This window comes from Melospiza melodia, chromosome 2 (assembly GCF_035770615.1).
Source record: "Melospiza melodia melodia isolate bMelMel2 chromosome 2, bMelMel2.pri, whole genome shotgun sequence".
In the NCBI taxonomy this organism is placed as follows: domain Eukaryota; kingdom Metazoa; phylum Chordata; class Aves; order Passeriformes; family Passerellidae; genus Melospiza; species Melospiza melodia.
In genome coordinates this window covers 69,353,765-69,375,256 of record NC_086195.1, presented here as the reverse complement: position 1 = coordinate 69,375,256, position 21,492 = coordinate 69,353,765, and the positions used below count along the sequence as shown (strand labels likewise).

At 39.1% G+C, this 21,492-nt stretch overlaps 1 protein-coding gene across 16 annotated transcripts in view; it reads right to left on the bottom strand.

The window, feature by feature from the left end:
- The window catches only part of DLG2 (discs large MAGUK scaffold protein 2), a 984,895-nt gene that overhangs the window by 797,703 nt on the left and 165,700 nt on the right, over nucleotides 1-21,492 (bottom strand). The gene's annotated exons all lie outside the window — the stretch shown is intronic.

The window sequence follows — 21,492 nt, the reverse complement described above, 5'->3', positions numbered from 1 at the left end:
ATACAAATTAATATGGTCAACCACAGCTGGTTTACTATTCTATAATACTGTTTTGGTAGTCTTTGGGAGAACAGGCAAAGAGGGTGAGGAAAGCTCTGTTTTACTTCCAGTCACAAACACATTTTGGCTTTCATTTTCTATCTCCTAGGTAATGATAAGTGAGCTCTCATCTTTCAATCTCTCTGGACTCCCCACTTTGGTTTTCCGTGGTTGACGTTAGTGTTCTGTGATCCCTGGAGTGGTTTTGAAATCCAGAGTGGCTCTCTAATAAGTTATGGAAGAGCGGGACAGAATTCTCTTCAAGGATCATGGTACATTAAGTGGCTAATCTAAAGTTTGATAACTTCAATTACTTTACTTTCAAGAGAATGAGCCGAACACCTGAAACTACTTCACCCACAGAGAGGTTAGAGAAGCACAGAAAGGACTCCATAAGGTTTCAGCAGTCTGATATCCTTAAGGAAGAGTGGTTTCCAGTATTTAAGCAGGGAAACGAGACCCAGGAGCCAATAGATCTAATCCTGCCTGTACCAATATGTATGGGTTTCACTTAAATTCACCTTGGCCCATATGCATGTACCACATTCTTTACAATGAGTATTTATAATGATTCCTGCATACTCTACATGGAATGTGTAAAGGGTATTACTGCCATTCCAGGAAATGTGGATCAAATTACTCTGTTAACAGTGAAAAGACCCTTTCTCTCTGTCAGACAAGTGCTGCTGTGTTTACGTAATCTCTTAGACTTCTTGTCACTCCTTCAAGATCTATTGACTAGTGTTGGTTATATGTCCATGCCAGAATACTCTCTGGTATTCATTCCAGGACTTGATGTTTCCTGGGAAACTGAGTAAAAGATTTAAAGAGAAATTCAGGTACATTTCTATATGTAACCTACACAAGGAATTGCCTATTTAGTGGTTTAGTGATGCTGATCACCACAAGAGCGCCGTGTCCTTCTCCATAAAATGGATGGAATCTGACAATTAACGCTCAATGTGCTGCAATAATGTGGTTTTTATAAACATAGTATAAGTAATGATCTCATCTTTTGGGAAACCATTCCAGTTCTTTCACAGCACTGTTTACATACAGATGTCAATGTGAGACACTGATATAAAATAGAATACAAAATTTGGACTGAGCTCTCACAGTACACACTTTTTGGACTATCACCAAAAAGTTGCTGACTTCTTCACAAGCAACACATTAGAGTCAAGCCTTCAGCATTCTAAAGAGACATCACCAATTTTAGAAGAATTTTTTAAAAAAGCAAAAATAAACTAAATGGTCAATGTAATTAATCTCTGGAGAAATTCCACAGAAACAAATTGAGAGAGAGATAGAGAGATAGAGAGAGAGAGAGAGAGAATCCCACATTCACATACACATTCATTTCTAAATAGCATTTAAATAAGACTTCACAGGTATGATTATCAACTACTGAAAACTGGAATGGAATGCATGGCAATGAAAAGGATTTAAGTGGGGGTTTGGGAATGAGGGAAGGAGAAATGCTGCCTGAGTAACTGGGGAGAACTGTGGGGCCTGTCACATATATCAAAACAAGTAATGGATTCCAAAAGAAGTTCTGAAAGATCCAGCATTAGAGAAACCTGAAATCTGAATCTAAGTTTTTGATATCAGTAACAATATTGAAGAATCATGCAACCATGCACATTTCAGAAAAGATAAAGAGCCAAGAACTATTCATACATAAGAATGCCTATTGAAAGTCACAACTCATGTCTGCAATTTGATCCAATGAGCTTTTGAGTGGTAACAGAATTCATTGTGGGACTACTTTGAATGACTTCCCATTGATGCTTCCATTTCTTGCTTTTATTTGCCATCAAGAAGGTGTTCTCAACAAATAAATGGGCCAGAAAACTTCCTTGTTAAAAAAGCACTTTTCCAGCCTCACTCTATGATAGATTCAGTATTTGCTCTCTGCTTCACTTTATCCAAATTTTCTATGATTTTTTGAAAATAAAGAAGTCCACACAGAGATTTACTTCTGTATCATTGGTCTTCAGGTATAAAAAAGCTCCAAAACTTTACTAATGCACCAGTATTTCACATCTGTAAATTGCAACATTTCCTGTTGACATTCAATTTTGAGTGCAATATATATTTAAAATAGCAGTAACTCCACAGTTACAATCCATTTTACACTTCAGCAGCTCAGTAGTCTGTATACAAGAGACCCATCAGAATGCCCTGCAATGGGCATGTTTAGTATAAATGGGCCTGTTAGCAGGCACATCCTTTTCATCAAAGCATTGAAAACCTCTACGTGAAAGGACCACAACTATTTTTAATGACCTTTCCCAGATCAAGTCATGAAGCAATACATCCTGGTGTGAAAATGTCAGTGGGAGGTTAGCACAATAAAATCCAAGGTAAAATATAGCCTTTACACAGTCATTAAACTATTCTTAAACTGTAGATGCAGTCAGCATCAAGTAACAGGAGCAGGATTACACTTCATACACTTCTGATTTTTCTGCTTTCTTCCTCCCTATTATAGTTTTTTCATCCCTGGAAGTGTTCAAAAAACAAGCAGACATGGTACTTCATGATACAGTTTCGGGCATGGTGGTATTTGGTCAAAGACTTAATGATTTTTGAGGCCTTTTCCAACCTTAAGGAATACATGATTCTATCATCTTGCTCTCTTTTCTCCTTTCATGCTGCTACAGGTTTTTTTGCCTCAGGAATCCAGTGAATTCCTCCTGCAGTGAAGCAAAGCATCTTTGAAACAGTTCAGAGACTTTCAGAGTTTCCTCAGCTCCCTTCTCATTAGTCAGCCCAAGTGCAGGGTACCAGCGGACTTCACATCTCCTCAACTTAAGGAATGGGACCACTGAAATAAATAGAAACAAACTCCTTTTTCAATTAGAAGTTGGTCTATAACCTGTACAAACTTAAGAGGCAGGAATGTAAGAGCTGAAGTTGGAGAAGTGCCTTTCCAGAGGGCCTGGACCAAGTCTGCCTACAGGAACGACAGGATCAATAAGTGGTACCACAGCTCCATGTGTTTAGCCTCACTGAACATGCTGCAGCACTTCCAAACAGGGAGGGCTTCAAATTAATGACTGACAAAACAACTGAGGAAAATGAGCCTCTCTTCCCAACAAAACACCAATTTGTGCAAGAGCACTAGGCTGGCAGCCAGAAAACCATGTATTATCACAAAACCTGCTCTGCCATGGCCCTTCCTCTATACCTACAGGCAGAAACAGGCTTTATGCATTGATTTTAACCCTCTTTGTAGAAGTAACTGTTTCAAAGAGACTGATAACCATAAACTAAAACACAAGAAGTTCCACCTCAACACAAGAAAGAACTTCCTTACACTGATGGTGGCAGAGCACTGGAAAAGGTGCCCAGGGAGGTTGCAGAGTCTCCTTCTGTGGAGACATTCACCACCTCCTCCAGACCCACACCTGCTCTAGGTGACCCTGCCTTGGCAGAAGGTTGGACTGGATGGATGTCCAGCTGTCCCTTCTAACCCTAACAATCCTGTGATTCTGTGATTTCAAGAATGATGGTCCCTTCCGACCCTAACAATCCTGTGATTCTGTGATTTCAAGAATAATGCTATAACTTCAACATATTTTGGCATAACACACGTGCATTTTGCATCGAGCACTCGGCACATGAAATAGAAAAAAGAAAATTATGCTGTCTTACAGGGTGTGTACTTTTGTGTACATCAGAGAAGAGAGGGTAAAGGGGTTTTCAGGATCCCAAGAGTGTAAGAGTAACTCAGTGAATGTCTGGATGTGCAAATTGTATCTGTAGCTCCCATGCTTCAAAGTGTTTTTCAATAAAAGGTACAATTCTGCAAAGGAATAGAAAATCAAAGTTTTCTAACATAGCACAGCACTCACTAAAAAGCAACACTGCCATTTAATTCTGCTTTCATCATCCTTGAGATATGGATATGTGCAATTAACCCTGGTAGACTGAACATGCACATTCACAGCAAACAACATAAGCATGTATATTACAAATCTATTTTCTGCCCTAACTTTACACTCTCCTCTTTGATCTTCCACAGCCTCTAATTCCAGGTGGTGGCTGTTCACTACTTCTCTGTGTGGATATATATATATATATATATATATTTATATATATGCCCCATGATTATTCTGTCTTCATTATTGTGCCTGCTTTTTCCATTGTTCTTGGGTTTTGGGGTTTTTTCCTGGGTTTCATTTTTACATATCGGCCTTTATTCAGTGAGAAAATTGAAAACTATTTGACCTTTCATTATTACCAAAAATTCCCAACAAATCTTCAAGGTGTTGAATAATGATTACCTGTGATAAAAATTAATGTTTTTTTCCAAAACTCCTCACTATCTGTTGAACATTTCTTTACAAATAAAGAAGAACTATCCTAAACTGAAGTGCTCTTAGTAAATAAAAAATGCATAGCAGCAAGTCACACAGGCCAAAAATTCAGAAGGAAAAAATATGATGCAGTAAAATATTAATCATCAAGGATCAACCCATTGCTTAACTGAACTTAGTGATAAAGGACTGTAAATGGGCAAATTGATGCCATGGCATCAACTTTTTTAAAGGTTTTGGACAGATTTAAGGAATTAGAGAGTATATAATCTGTGTTCTGCTCCAGAAAAAAATTGTAGAAACTATACAAATTAATAAATTTGTAGATTTAAATTTGTAGATCCAGATGGACCACAAAGATGTTGCAAAAAAAGGAAAAATCAAGCTGGATTGAACATACCACAGACATTGTTCACAGATTTTTTAAGTCTCTCCCATCAAATGAGACAACAATCACAAAGATGAGCTTGGTTATTGCTTGGATTTCCAAAAAAAAAAAAAAACAAGAAAGCCATCCTTCACAGAAGTCTTATAAATTAACTATGCTCTCAGGAGGTAAAAGAACACATCCTCCATTGATTTAAAAGCTTGAAAAGAATTGAAAATAAAGGTTAATAATAAAATAATAAAAGGCACTGTTTTGCTGTAGAAGAACAATTTCAGTGAAATCTGTTTAGAATCTCTATTGGCACCTATGTAATTCAAAATACTTATAAATCACCTGAAAATGAGGATAAGAGCAAGCAGACAATGTTTGATGGGGATACTGAGTTATTCACAGTAACAAAATGAAAGACAACTGTGTAAAGCAACAAAACAATTTTGTGGTGCTGGCTAATTCTGCACTAATTCCTGCCAATAAAGGGTGGGATCCACCTGCTTAATCCCATGTACCTTTAGTCATTTCCATGTGTTCGGGTACCCTTCCTCAACTCAAAGAACTCTCCTGAAGACAGCTACAGCCTATCTCCCCTGAGCTCTTCAGCAGGGATGTTTCAGACCCACTAGAGCCACCAAAAGGCATTCCATTCTAATCTCAGTGAAATTAAATATCAATTATAATAAATCTCAACAACAATAGGCTTTAAGCAAACAATGGTTATTCAAAAATAGTTTCATATACATTTAATTTTGAATTTATAAGAAACCCTGCTTTATGTCCTGATTTGTTGGGGTTTTTTACATAAACATAGGGTGAAAATATTTACTTATAATTTATCCTTTCAGGCCAGTTTTCAAGCTAATACATATTTTTCTGGGTGACTTTGACTTAGATTTACATTATTTTATCTCAATGATTGGCAGCTGATAAACATCATCTTCACAAGTCAGCTAATAAAGAGGATCATATTGATAGAGAGATTAATTTTTCACTCATTTAACATAAAATTTTATTTCTCACTCCCCCTTCACAGGTTCTTTAATTTTCCCTTGACTAAATGCATGGAGAATAAGCCATCAAACTCAATGTCTGAACTTCCAGTCTTAAAGGTGTTTCATGCTCCTTTATTTTCTTTGTGGTATTACTCATGTTCCTCCTGATCTCAATTCACACTGACTACATTAATTCATTATTTAATGCATTTCAATTCTACCAAAAGTAGGATCCTATAAAAGACACAGCCTAAATATTTGGTGGGGGTGGTAGTGGTGAGGAGGGTTGTGTTTTCTTTTTTAATTAGCTCCTAGAAAGCTGCCAAATGTGGTTTTTACAAGTATCTCCTTTTTTCCTTTATCTCCTGGGTGGCTGTCAAGCAGTAAAACCTAGTTCTTGATACACTTCCACAGATTTTTCACTAGTCAATTGTTCAATAGAGATTTGCCTCCTACCCTCATCATTCAAGGGCTTTCTATTTTCTCCACCTCATTCCCTATGTTGCCACTGTAAGCATATCTGATTGATTGGTCCCAGTTCATCCCTATGTCCCTCTTCAACAAATTTCCTGCTTCCCCACAGAGTATCCCTCCCTTTCTATTTTCCTTTCATTTCTTTCCCAGTCTTGACCACTGGCTGTCTGAGGACATCTGTTTTGAATCAGATATCACTAACTTCAGCCAAATTTGCTTCCTGCCATTTCCTTTAGCTGTATTATCTCCCTTCCTTCTAGATTCCTAGTAAAAAATATATACCATGTTTCAAATTTTTCCAGTAGAACAGACACAATATATGCCACCTTTAGAGAGTTTCCAATTATATAATGGCAGAAAAGGTGTACATATTTAGTTCCAAGGAGTTCAGACAGGTGAGGTGATCTAACAGATTTACATTTATTTGTCCAAATTACTGGCTTCTCTTCAATCTCCCAGTACAAAAGATCTGTTTTGGGAGGGGTGTGTTATTAGGTGTGAATGCTACTACTGTCTGCCTTTGATCTACCTGCATTAATGACCTCTAAATTTGCTTTGGTCCACAGAGCAACTAGATGATTTGAAAGAATTCAGAAAGTCTTCTAAATTCTTTCAGAAGACTCAGCAAATGGAATCTTTTCACCCCTTTTCGTCAAGAGTTGTCCAATCTCTCTTCTTCAGGTGGTATGTGGAATTTACCACCAAAACTATTTAAGATCTGTTATTCCCATTAAAAGTTCCACTTTAGGTTTTGGTTTTCAGGGGGATTGATGAGGTTTCAGAGGGGAGTTTTCTTCTGCAGGACTATATTAACATATTAATGCTCACAGCTTCTCGAATTTTTTGCCTTTATCTTTCCTTGGCATGCTGCTCTGAGCCAGACTTCTCAGACATTAATGAAAATACAAAGCAAGTCTGCATATAATACTGGTGCTGGAAAGAGTGCCATCCTCCTTACACAACTCATATATATCCATCTGGGCACAGTCGCTCCCAGGGGTCTAAAAAGTCATGTAGCAAGACTAAACTCCAAGCCAATTAACATGAACTTTCATTTAAAACTTCCAGAGATAATGTAGCAAATCCTTAAAACCAGCAGGAGCTGGGTACCTAACTACTCTTGATGTTTTTGAAAGTTTATCTCTAAAAAGTACAAGCGCAGCTAATAATTTAGCAATTCTATCAAAACAAGCAATTAAGTGTGTCTTGTATGATTTGTTCTCTATAAAAATCATGCTGTTTGTTTACCCAAACTTGTATTACCCTCTAGACTTTATGGATTTTCATCTCCAATTATTTTATAAGGAATTGAAATCTAATTCATGAGCTACTCACAGCGACACCTAAATCTTTTCTCAAAGCAAACCTGTCAAATGAAGACGATCAGTCAGTATAAAATAGACTATTTTTGCCAATGCATATTACCACACTTAGAGAGTAGGAAGTAACTGAGCTACAGTTCACTTAAATTTCACGTTAAGAGTTTGCTGAGCCTCCCAAATTATTTTAAACTGCCTACCTTTCCTAACTTTCTGCCATGATTTCTCTGAGCAGTGTAGTTTAAGTACTGCAGTTCTTGACCTTTTTCTTCCACAAATTAGCATAGGAATGTCCATCTGCAAAGGCTTAGGAAAAGGTAATGTGTCTTAAGAGAAATCCTTGCAAATACACTCAGAAAAAGACAGTTACTTAAGTCCATAAGCATCACCTCTGCTTAACCTTTTATTCCACTTTGTCCATGACATTCTACAATCAGGGGTGGCTTGCCCCTGTTAGATGGTGACACTAACATTGTCATATTGTCATCAACATCTCTGCCACACCTTGAGAAGAGCACAATGGAAATGGCTGCAGATCGATGAAGCGTGGTGATCCTAAGAGCCGCCTGATATAGGCCTTAGGTACTCATTTCTGCAATGCAGTTCATGAAAATTACAATTGACAAAATTCAGAAAAAGCAGCATGTTGCCTAGAAGCAGGGGGAAATGCAAGTAAGAGAGGAGATAAATGGCTATATTTTCAAATTCCCTGTATTCTACTGCAAATGCCTGCCTGATCTGTGCTTTTAAAAAATCACAATAGATCTCCAAAAGCTCTCAACCCTACTCCCATGCCTAAACCCCTAAACTCCCCTCTTGGTAGGTAGGATTGCTTCATTTTTTTCCCTCAAAAGATGGATGAAAGCTAGCTAGGATGCCCTCAGTATAACTGCATTCTTGCAAAGGGAAATTCAGAGCTCAGCGTAAGCTTCACTCTGGAGAGTACAACCACCAGCAGCAACAAATAAGGTTCAGACAGAGGAAGTCTTCATCCCCCCTGCAAAATGTGGCCAGTTGTACCTGGAGAGATGAAGGAACTTCAGCAAAAAGGATGGGAAATGTACTTCTGGCAAGTCTGGTGCCTGAACCCTTGGAGAAATACAAGCAGGGAAAAAGGCAGGGATGGGAATGGACATGAGTTTCATAAACTGCCTACTTGGAAACTTAATTTTTATCCAAGATGCATTTCAGTCACTGAATTGCTTATGTGGAACGAGGACTTCATAGTCCTGTGATGCATCCACATCTGCTAGACTGGCACTTTGAGAGGGTGTTTCATGGGAGCTCATCTGGGGTAGGGAATAGAAGTGGGAACAAGTTGCTCTGTTATTCTTCAGCCTTTTCAATTTCATGGCAGCTGAGGTCTTCTGGTTCCTGCTCAGAAAGCAAGATAAACTTGAGGCTTATGCAGGTGTGACAGTATCTTTAGTCAGTGAAGAATAAACAGAAAAAATAAGTCAAGAACAAAACTATAAAGACTGCAGTGGGAAGAACTAAATAAAAGAATGGTAAAAAAACCAACTAGCATTTACTTTTCTATGCTTTTAAGTCAAGTTACTTTAAAGGAAAAAAGTTCAAACCACCTTGAACATTGACAGTTTCAACCTGCATCTATGATGGATAGATTTCTGAAGTTGCTTTTTCTAAAATTCTGATATAAAGTATGCTATTATGTCGATATTTTGGGTTTGCATCTAAAAAGAAAACTCCTAAAGCAATGAGCTTTTTCCCCACCTCCTGTCTTGTCTCCCTTACCCTCCTAAAAAAAAAATTAAAATGTCAAGTCCTTTTTAATAAAATAAAATATGTGTTTTTCAATAACTTTTCTTTCATTCTTGGTTTCAAGATTAAAAGCAATTAATGTTGACCCTGGAAAATTACATATGGAATTTGAAATCATACCACAGTTATGCTGTACTGTATGCACGAATAGATCTCAAAGAAATTTGGGATCTCAGGGAAAGCAGCAAGCATTTGCTATCTATCTAGCTTGGTGTAAGCTAAGGGACATACAGGGTCATTTATCTTAAGGCCTGTCAGAAGCAAGCCAGAATGCAGAACTTCCTCTAGAACAATTCCTGAATGCTTTTTCCTAATCCCACTCTGCCTCAGACCGACAATGATGCTCTGCATTTTATGCAAATTCACCAGCAACAAGTACTTAGAAATTAACTGACACTTTTGTTAATTACCTATCAACCAGAACACAAAACAACTCCCACCCCCAACAAAACTGTCCTGATTCTGTAGATTATCACTACCAAACAAAGTAAAAAAAAAAAAAAAAGTAGTGAACCTCCACATCAAAAATACCATTTTGAAGTGGTAACGTAATCACACATGTATGAATAAAGATGTCAAGATTGGTTTAGCAAACAGACCATTCAATAATCTCCATTTTCTTGGATTTTACTGCTTAACAGCAGTTAAGCACATCTAAGAACCCAATAAACATGCAATACAGTAAACTACTACTGTGAATGCTATGAATTCAAATTTTTTCATTTTCAGAGGTGATAAACTGAGAACACCTTTCTACTTTCACTTCAAAATCAATTTTGTCACTGATTTTACTGAAACAAAAGAAGGTCTTATCCAAAGAACTACCATTAAATGGAAAAGAAATACTGTAAATAACTTTACAAGGGCTTCCAAATTTTGTATCAGCCACTATGCAACAAACAATACTCAAAAAGCAATAGAAAATAGGTAAGAAAAATGGAAAGATCTGCTGAAAGACATTTTTTATTTTAGCGAATGCTGAGTTTCCATAGAAGTGATGTTGTAGAAAGTTAGCGGCAATTTGAATTTAATGAAGGATAGCTGAAAAAAAAATCATTATTCAAATCGCCCCCTTAAATCTCTAAAGGCACCTTTCATGCACATATCGTGAGGGGGAGAAAATGCATAGCTGAGCAGATTATTATTAAAGTAGAATATATGCTACACTAGAAAACTGATAAGCAGTACCCTCTTTACTATACTTAAGAACTGATAAAAGTAAATGCCAAGATTTTATTATCAAACCAGTTCTTTATTTTAAAAAAAAAGTACAGGAGAGGATCCAAACTTCTAAGATTTAATCACTTTTACTATCAAGGGAGAGAGGGAGAAACCAAACCCTGCCCTGTTCCACTGATGCAAATATAGATTTACATATATGATAGCAGAGTTTTGTTCTACTCATCCAATTCTTATTTTAAGGAGTTTTGGTCTACCAGAAGCTGTAACCTCAAACCCAAGAAGCCATTAAACTCCTAATTCTGGAAGCAGGAAAGATACTCCAAGGGAACTATTACTCTGTACTCTTACCACGTCTTATCTCTAAGCATCAACCATGGACTTCTACCATCTGCAGAGGTACAGAGATCCTTTGGGGCTTTTGCTCTCTCTCCTGTGGCCAGCTTTAAGTTTTATGGACCATTTAAAATTACTGGGTCAGCTAATGCCAAATGTGACTAAATTTGCTTTTTAGCAGGCAGACCTGGGCTGAGCTTACAATCAAAGGCTCCACTGTGCAAAGATGCAACACATCAGCACACTCAGTTTTACAGCAGCAGGACAAATCCAGGCAGACCACAAATTCTCATGTGAGTTATTCACCTGGCTTTTTAGTGAGACCAATCTTTAAATAGCATGGTATGTGCTTTATCTGACACATTCATCGAGTAGCAGAGACCTGCCTAGGATGACAGCAGAAGTTAGAAGTGTCTGACAGTGAATAATTTCCAAATTCTCAAGTGAAGTTTTACATGACTGTGTTCCCTGTAACAGCAGATGACTGGGTTCCCTCTCCTGAGGTTTATCCCCCATCCTTCAACTCAGTATTGCCATTCTTCTACAGTCATGACATTTAAATATTTTTAGGTGGCTATCCAGTGTTAGAAATCACAGTTCTTCACTCATGACTGGCTTTTTCTGATTACCTATTCTGCAAGGATAAACAGGTTAAAAATAGTAAATGTTTATCCAAATAGGAATATCCCTAAGTACCTCATAAATAAGGACATGGCAGGGAAGAAGAAAATGTAAGAGCTGTTCTGTGGGTGAAAAGAGAGCACCAAAACATGGAAGAGCACTCCCTTAACCATCTTTCAACTCCCAAAATATTTCAAGACCCAGGCTTCTCTCAGAAAATCTGACACTGGTGGCAGAGAAGGGAGTAACACAGCAGTAAGACTGAGAGGCAGATGGCACAGCAAAAAAGAACAGGAGTGAACACTTGCAGGTTTAGATTAACTGGAGAGAGGGACAGAGAGTTATTTATGCTACAGAGATAAGTACAACTGGGGTAAACTCAGGAGCTGACACAGAAGGACAAAGGAGGAGATACTGAAATCTATGTATAAAAATACATATACATAATATATACTTGTGGGAGGAAAAGCTTCAACTTTCCTGTGGTTTTGCTGTTTCTTTCATTCTACAGTGTCCTATTTTAGATGTTTCCACCATACACTATAAACAATTCAGAGGAATAGAGAATGCACAGCCTCTAAATGAAGCTGCCCTGAAACTCAGCTCTGAGCAAAGACAGTGACATTGGAGCAGCTTGCAGATCTGACAGCTCCTGCAGACTGTCACTGTCCCCTTGCTCCTCAGCCAGAGCCCAGCTCACAAAATAACCCAGCAAAGGGGTGGCCCAGGCCACCAAACTGATGTAGCAAAACCCTCTTCTGAAATTATACCTGTGATGGTGAATATTTTTTAAACCTCCCTTTCCACAGAAGAGGAATATTCTGTTCTGTTGTTCACTGCTCTATTACAAAGTCCAAAGGTTGCTTCAAGAGCTGACCAGCTTCATGGCACAGAAAAGTACAAAGATGTGACATTATGCATGGACTATTGGCTTTATTATGGGTTAATTACCCTCAGTGCAGCACTCGTTCCAGAGCTGATATGCTCGGTGTATCCCTACACAATGCAGTCATATTCTCCACCTCTCTGCTTCTCACCCTTGTCTTTAAAATGGGGATAACAGCTTTCCCAACTTCTTCACAAGGATCTTGTGAAAACAAATTAACATGCTGAGATGCTCAGATGCTGAGGAAATCCAGTGAAGCATCCAAGGCAGGAGAGATGGCCCTACTGTGGATTACATAAATAGGTACTGTTAGAATGACTGACAGGATGTGTCTGAATCTGTAATTAATGCTAAATACTTCAAGCAAATATTTATCCCTGTGACTTCATGTAAGATGATGAGTCTTGATGCAAAAAAAGGAGATGTCCACCAAGAAAAATTCATGCAGGGTCACTGACCCAGAGAGATGGATACTGAAGTTCCCAAGGCTGAGAACCTTTGGGTTTTGGCAAGACTCAAATCCCAGGAAGGGATGACAGAATTCAGTTCTGTTTGCATGGATAATTGAAGCTCTGTTTTTCAAAACTCTGCAAACAGAGTACATTTAGACCTATAATTCACATTCTTCCTGTGACATGTAACAGCTTATCAATTATATGTTTTACAGGAAATTTATATTCCCTGATTCCTTAGAGAGCCCAGAACAAACAAAAAAAAGCAAACAAATCCTAATTTGCATTTGTTCACAACTGGAAAAAAAAGTTTCAAACAGCAAAGAAATGAGTACTCTGCAGAGAAGAGTAATTTCTATCAGCATTCAAAGAAGCTTCTCACATTCATTTCCTGTGAAATGCCTTGCAAAACCTCCGTGATATATAAGCTGTCCCAGTCCCAGGGCAGGATTCCCGTGCTTATTTAGAGTGGCATATGAATGATACCAACAGGGTTAAAGGGAAGACCCCCAAGCACCCCACAGGAGGCATTCAGAACTTTCCAGGAATAAATCTTTGCAGAACACATTTGCTAATATGGCAGTTTATAGCCATCTATGTGATAAAGAGAGACTTTTAGGTTCCCAGAGCCCTTTAACTGCAAATGACATAATACAGTATGTATGCACTGAATGAAAAATAGGACTTGCAATCCAAAAGTACCAATGAAAATGCCACTAAAACATATGGTCTATTATGTTAAACAGATTTTTTTTTCAAGGTATTAAGGAAAAAGGCATTAGGTATAATACCAGACTCTGGGAGATGTTGTAATACCTCTACACAGCTTGGGCTGTGCCCAGATCCAATCCTGTTTTCATTTGCATTTTGCCTGTAAATTAGTAGCAGCTCTACCTATCTATTGATGGTAGTAAGGTTTTGCAGAGGAATCCAGACATGCTGGATTGATGGACTGAGGCCAAGAGAACAAGATTCAACAAGGCCTAGTGCTGGGTTCTGCACTTGGCTGACAATGAGCCCAGGCAGTGCTAAAGGCTGGGGGCAGAACAGCCAGAATCCAGCCCAGCAGAAAAGGCCCTGGGGGTGCTGTGCTGGCTGACAGCAGCTGAACCTGAGCCAGCAGTGCCCGGGTGGCCAAGAAGGCCAGTGGCACCCTGGCCTGGATCAGCACTGGTGTGGCCAGCAGGAGCAGGGCAGTGACTGTCCCCTGTACTGGGCACTGGTGAGGCCTCACCTCCAATCCTGTGTCCAGTTCTGGGCCCCTCACTGCAAGAAGGACATTGAGGGGCAGGAGAGTGTCCAGAGAAGGGAAAGGGAGCTGGGGAAGAGTCTGGAGCACAAGTTATGAGGAGCAGCTGAGGAAGTCAGGGGTGTTTAGTTTGGAGAAAAAGAGGGTGAGCTGGGACCTTCTTGTTCTCTTCAACTGTTTTAAAGGAGGTTGTAGACAGCTGGAAATCAATCTCTTCCCCCAAACAGCAGTGACAGAATGTGAGGGAATGGACACAAGATGCACCTGGGGAACATTAGTCAGGATAGTAGGAAAAAATTATTCACTGAAAAGATGTACATTGATGTACACTCAATCATTGAAACAAGCTGCCCAGGGAAGTGGCGGAATCACCACTTTCGGAGCTGTTCAAAACGCATGCAGATGACTTAGTGACTTGGTTTAGTGGTGAGCAGTGCTGAGTTAACTGTTGGACTCCATAATCATAGACGTCTTTTCCAAGCTTAATGACTCTACAGTTCCAAAAGGGTAACTATAATGAAATGTGTCTTTGGATTACCTAGAAGGAAAGTCTTGTACATGTGTGTCTGTTGTACCTCAACACTTTGCCACAGACTTGGGCAAACACTGAGAAAACCACAGGATACACCTTCAGTTCAGACACTGTGCCAGAGCTGGCTGCCCAGTCTCCTGTATCATTAGTCAGGAGAAACAGTCTTCCATAACCCAATCCATTCACACCAGTGTAAAGGTGAACTGTCCCTCAAAAGTGTTTATAGATCTCCAACAACAACAACATAAATCTGGACAGATGAATTTCACTGTCAGCATCACTATCAAATACTGCTGAGCAAGGCACAGTTTCTATCTTTTTTCTGCCACATCTGCTTCTCCCACAAGTTTCATCTATAGATTTTTACTATAGCATGAGGCAGTGAGGCTGCTTGCTAACATATAGTGAGATAGCATGACAGGAATTACTGACCTCTAAGGAAGAGTCCTACTCTTCCATTTGAGCTCCCCTTCACCTGTTGGCTACATGCACATACACTTTTTTAAGTTATATGCTCAACTTCTTTGGTTTCCTCCAAAAAGAGTATTAGATCATTGCTTCATGTTATCATTGCAGCACAACTAAGAGAAAAATAATGAAAACAAATTTTCTGACTTTACTGGGCACTAGAAGCACATCTGAGCAGTCATAACAGCCATATTTTCTGGTTATTGCAGGTTGTAAATAAAGAGCAGAGCTAACTTGGGTTTTGTGTATATTGCCATAAACCCAGAATGTTTGACTCACTTGTGTTTGACCTTAGCATGGAATTTCCCACGTCAGGAGAGTGTGGCTTTTGAGTAGCAATATCTCTGGTATATAACCCCCAAGCTAAGTATAGCCTATCACAAAAACTATACTCAAACAGTGCTTTCCCTCTGGGAATAATAAATAATGAATACTGTAGAAATTGGATGTGCACATTGGTTTTAAACTTCAGTAACACTGTCAAAATGTTGCCTGGCTAAATGAGCACTTAAAACAGAATTTTAAAATAGTGTCCAGAAGAAAATTAAGTGTTGTTTAAAATTTTTTGCTCATAAACCTCATAAGCTGCAATGATTTTAAGTAGTTAAATTTATATTTGCTTTTCCATAAAAGTAACTTTAAGTAATTGCTCTCATAAAGATCAATACTAGGTTTCGGCTTTAACAAAATTTCTATAACCAAGTTAGAAATACTTTGCTCTAAATTATGCACTGCTACATCTCTGTGACTGGGACTGCTGCAGAAACATCCTGGTGCTTTCCATAAAACAAAGAAAGCAATAAAGACAGCAAATATCCTATACATAATGTCAGCTTAATGAGATTACTCATTGCAAATAACTCATGTAAAATGTTTCCTGATGATGATGTCAAGCAGCTATGTGGGTCAGCCTGCAGATAATGGTTTTGAGCAGCTTAATGTTTATCATAAAAATTTTTACATATACTATCAACTTATCTTCAGAGTTTCTGAGCTTGTTTTGCAGTTTTGAAACCCTTCCATAGTTTCACTGGGAACTGCAATGGGATGAAGGACCATATATGTTATAAATTAGGTATATATAGTTCATTATCAAAAGGCTATTGCCATTTCAAGAAATCTTGTATCCCACTTCTTCCCTTCTACTTGATAAAATAGTGGAGTAAATGGCTTTTTTGCTTGATCTCTCTCCAAATTTGCTCCTAAGCCTAATCCCTCCTGTTTACAGATACTCTGCTAGCCCATGCCTCTATCTACCCAAGCATGAAGCATTTGCTGTCCTGCTGGGATGTGCTGTGGTTTACTGCTAATCCAACACTACCTTAGCCTAGTAAGCCAAATTTTCCCCACTGAATCCCTAAATCAGATTACAGGAGAGAATCTTCAGCACCTCCAGCTACTGCCAACAACAATAGGAACAGCATGTTTTTCCCCAGGGAAGGCTGGGGAGGGGTGGTGAAAACAAGGAAGATTCAGAGAGCTATCCAAGGGGAAGGGGGATTTAAGCGGCTGTTTAAAAAAGCATCTTCATAGCTAGCAGTTGGTAACAGACTCAGCATTGCAGGGTTTTTTAACCATGCCTTTTAGAGAATTGGACAGTAAATTACATTGGGCAAGGAGAGGTACGGGAGACTTAGGAATGAAGAAGATTTGCAGGAATATAGAGACCTAGCAGAAATATGCATAGTATTACTTTAGTACCTCCTTTAAAAATAAAGCTGGGTTTTAGCACTCAGAATTTTCCATTGCCATTAAATACTGAAGTGAAAGACAGAAGAAGCACTGTATTAGTAGCTCTGTTCTCAAATATTTCAGTTTATCCACAAAAAGCATTCACCACCACTTGGGTTGTGAGTGAAATTTATTAGCCAACAGGGGTTTAATGGAAAAAGACTTAAAGATCAGATAGTCCCTGCAAAATGCATTTCTTGGAGTGCAGAGCAATCTGTTTATTTTATAGAGCACATCTACACAGGAGAGGATGGGACATCATTAGGAGGCACAACACTAGTCCCAGGAGAGAGCTGACTCCTGCCAAACAGAGACTTCTATTTGTTTTGTCTTTAACAAAAGCAAGACTGGTTTCAGAAAAAATTCTTCCAGGCTCATAGCCGGAGACCAATTCAGAATATGCATGTTGCAATATGTTTCTGTTTGGCTCCATATCATGTCAGAACATTCTTTACATACATCACAACCACCAAAATTAACTTGCATCTTCCAAGTCATCTTCCAAAAGTACAAATTTCTTTAAAACAACTCCCAGTGAATCTCAATACAAAAGCCTTGATTTGTTTAAACCAGGAATGTTTAAACAAACTCTCCAATCAGGCAGGCTAAATTCAGAATTGTGCAGGGCATTAGTGCATTCTTGTTCCTCCAGTGCTCCCAATAAACCAGGAAAAGAAAAAACAGGAGTAACTACATCCTCTGCATACAGACCTATCCCATGTAAATAAAACAAGAACATATGCAGGTTCAAAGAGGAGTGATACTTGCTCTCCTTGTGCTATGGATAGATGGCAAATCAAGGGGCAGAAAGTTCAGCTGCAGAGTTTAAAAGGTTCAGCTGAGAGTTCAGCTGCAGAACAGTCTGGCACCCGTGTAAATCTGCAGTCCATGAGCCATGGCAGCAGGTACAGCTGCTGCATTTACCCTGCAAGCACCTTCTTTAGGTTCACCTTCCCTTAAAGTCACTGTCACCCTCTTCACATTTAGGGGGCAGCTGATGCTGAATGAGGCTTTGCTTAAGGCATGTGCCAGATCCTTAATCTTTTGTGCTCACACCCCTTTTACTGCTTCTTCCTGCTGCTTCTCCATGGCAAATGATGCCCAAAAGGGATTTTTTCCGTGGGCTAGAACAGAGGGCCAAAGAGCTCTGCTGAGAATGCAGCAGGGATATGCAAAGGAATCCTATATATGCTGCAGGGTGATCTAAGGTGAATGCTTGTGCTGAGTGCCAAGCTCAAGAAAAGCTGTCAAGTGGGCAAGAAGGAAAGACAGCCCCAAATGTTTTTGCAACACAGGTGCAGCTTCTGACACTTCATTATCTTTACATAATGGATCTAGCTAGCAAGCAGCCACAGCGATAGGGAGGTGAAGTTTCATGGAGAGCAGTACAGTGAACTCTTTTTGCAGTATTTTATAATCAAACACTACAATCCTTTGGAAGACGTGACTAAAAGTGCAAGTGCAGACAAAGCCACCCTTAGGTAATTCCCTAGATTAAAACTCTCAGACTCAAAATGAATCTAATTAAGGACATTGTGAAGGCACAAAAAGTCAGCATGCACTTATGGCCTCTTTTGCAGATGGTGAGTTGCCAAACAGAATTGAGAATCTTAACTGCAAGAACCATCGACAAATTCAAAGAGGATAGTAAATTAGGGATGGCAAAATTCAGACTGTTACATAACAGCAATGCTGCCAGATCTCCTGGTTCTTGCATTAGATGCAAAAGGCCCTCCCAAGAGAGGACATAGTGCTTTATATAAAAAATACTGAAAAATGGGACTGCAGACACATGCCATCCTCAGTGACACAACCAGCACAACTGATGAAAGAGGATACCTTTCCTAGCAGTTTGTTTTTCCTTCATTGTTCAACACCGTTCCCTGCACCACTGTTGAGAGACATCCAAACACATGCTGTCCTCATCTAATAGAGTTGCCACAACAGGCCAGATGTCTGCTTTTTTTTTCCCCTTCAAGACTTTTTAAGAGGCGATATGCTTTGATGTGTCACTAGAAGTTTTCATTTCATTAATCAGCTTTCTATCAAAACGCTGATCTTTCACAGATATTTTTCTGTGATAAAGGCAAGTCAGCTAAAAAACACTGTTGAAAACAGATAGGGAAAATATCGACCACTCGAAGTTAATTTCTGTCTGATTTAATTTTCTCCAACTGTCTGCATTAGTCTCCCAGGAAAATAAGTCTACTCAAGTATAGTAAAATGTGCCTATAAGTATGTGATACAGATAAGACAGACAGTTTGTCTGTTTGGCTGAGTAGAATACTGCTTGATAAAAAAGAAGCAGAAGGTACTTGGGAATTACAACTTATTTGCCTTCACTCTATTCAGTTTCTATAATCAAGAAAAAATACAGATGATAACAAGCTTTAAGTAGGCAATTACCTCAAGGACCACATGTTGTACTCTACAATCAAAAAAATAGCAACCAAGTGAAGGCTTGAAATATACTCTAATAGAAAGTTGGGGGCTTTTTTTTTCATACACTCAGAATTGCCTGGGTTAGAAAATACCTTAAAAGACCATCTAGTCCCACCCATGGGTGGGAATGCTTTTCACTAGAGCAGGTTGTCCGGTCTCATCCAGCCTAATCTTGAGTAATTCCAGGCATGAAGCATCCACAACTTCTCTAGGCAACCTGTTTCAGTGTCTCACCAACCTCACAGTAAAGAATTCCTTTTTTATGTCCAATCTAACTTTACCCTGTTTCAGCTTAAAAATATGACCACTTGTCTTGTCTTTAAAGATCCTATTAAAAAGTTTGTCCCTGTCTTCCTTTATAAGCCTCCTTTAAATGGGGAAAGGCCACAATAAGGTCTCTCTTCTCCCGGGCAAACAGACCCTGTCTTTGCTGAAGAGGCACTCCAGTCTTCTAACCATTTCCTTGGCCTCCTCTAGACCTGCTCTAGCAGGTCCACATCCTGCTTATGCTGGGATCCCAGAGCTGGACACAGCACTCCAGGTGGAGTCTCATCACAGTAGAGCAGAAGGGCAGAATCCCCTCCCTCACCCTGCTGGCCACACTGCTTTGGATGAAGCCCAGGATACAACTGGCATTCTGGGCTGGGAGTGTGCATTGCCTGTTCATGTTGAGTTTTTTACCCACTAGTACCCCCAATTCCTTCTTCTCAGGGCTGCTCTCAATGAATTTATCTCACATCTCACAGTATTTGCTGACACTGCTGATTATCTTGACTCAAGTGCAGCACCTTGCACTTGGCCTTGTTAAACTTAATGAGGTCCACATTGGTGCACATCTCCAGCCTGTGACAGTCCCTCTGGATGGCATCTCCTACCTCCAGCATAACAACTGCACCGTTCAGCTTGGTGTTATCTGCAAATTTGCGGGAGCTACACTCAATCCCAGTGTCTGTTTTGTTGATTAAGATGTTAAATAATATTGGTCCCAGAACCAGTTTCCACTCTAACAGTTTAAAAATAATAACACTTGAAGTTATTCTGATCTTAGACAATTTCTCATGCTTAGAAAGAGAACAAAGTTCAATCTTCAGCTTACCATTTTTTGTGACACTATATGCATGCACAGATAGCTAACAAGAGACAAACAAAGAATACTCAAACACTTATTTTTTATGGTTTAAGAAATAAGTATCCTAAAAATGCCCAAGGCATTTAAAGCTGCTATATAAAAAGTCAGGTCATGACGTTGTATTTAGTGCACCTGCTCTTGATTTGCTACAAATGTTCAACACAGTTCCAGTTCTCAAAGCCTCACACTACCATTCATGCTGCAATCCTCTTAACATAAACACAAAACAACATAAACCACACCACAAAGTCAGTCCAAAGTCTTTAAAAATGGAAACTAATAATTAGAACGAGCTAATAAGTTACTGGCCTGGATCCTCACCTGGTAAAAGACTGGGTAGTTCAATCGATATTTTTAAGTGGGTGTCATCATACAGACAAACAATAACACAAACAATTTTAACGTAATATAAAGACGATCAAAACCCCAGAGCTTACAATCACTTGCAATATTAGTGACAGACTGAGCAAGAGTGACGACTTGAATTTGTTTCTCATTCATCTACTCATAAAAGGTGACAAGTTGATAGCTGTGGACCAACATCATGCTGTGGTCCAGAGCCAACGGAGATGTCAGTGAATTCTTGCCAATTTTTTAGGTGCAATAAATTATCAGAGCTCTATTAGTCAGCCCTCTAACTTCCAACACCCAAAGATTTGGCTCTATCTACAATGCATGTTCAGACAAGATATAAATCAAAGCAGTGTCAACTTGACCACAGTTAGGTTTTTTCCTTCTCAAATATTACTCAGACTTTGATACTTAAAAGCAAATCTCACTGAAGTCATCTAATTTGCAGGAGGAGGAAAGCATTTACAGCAGAAATTTCCTATAAACTCAGCAGACCAAGTTTTACTCATTATCCATCATCCCAAAAACTGTTGTTACCTATGCTGGACAAATTCCTACTTAATAGTCTGTAAAGCACTTGAAATCATCAGTCTTTCTTGCATAAGAATGTGGAAAAGGAAAGATCATTTCCCCTTCCCTGAATCACCACCTGGATCTGGACAGCTCCCAGTTACCACATTCAGCTGGGGCCCAGTTACAGAAATCAACAGTAACTCTGCACTCCCTAAGCTGGACTCCACCATCACCCTATACCAAGCTTGCCACCAATCCCCACTGCTCCAAGTTGAATACATTAAATTCCT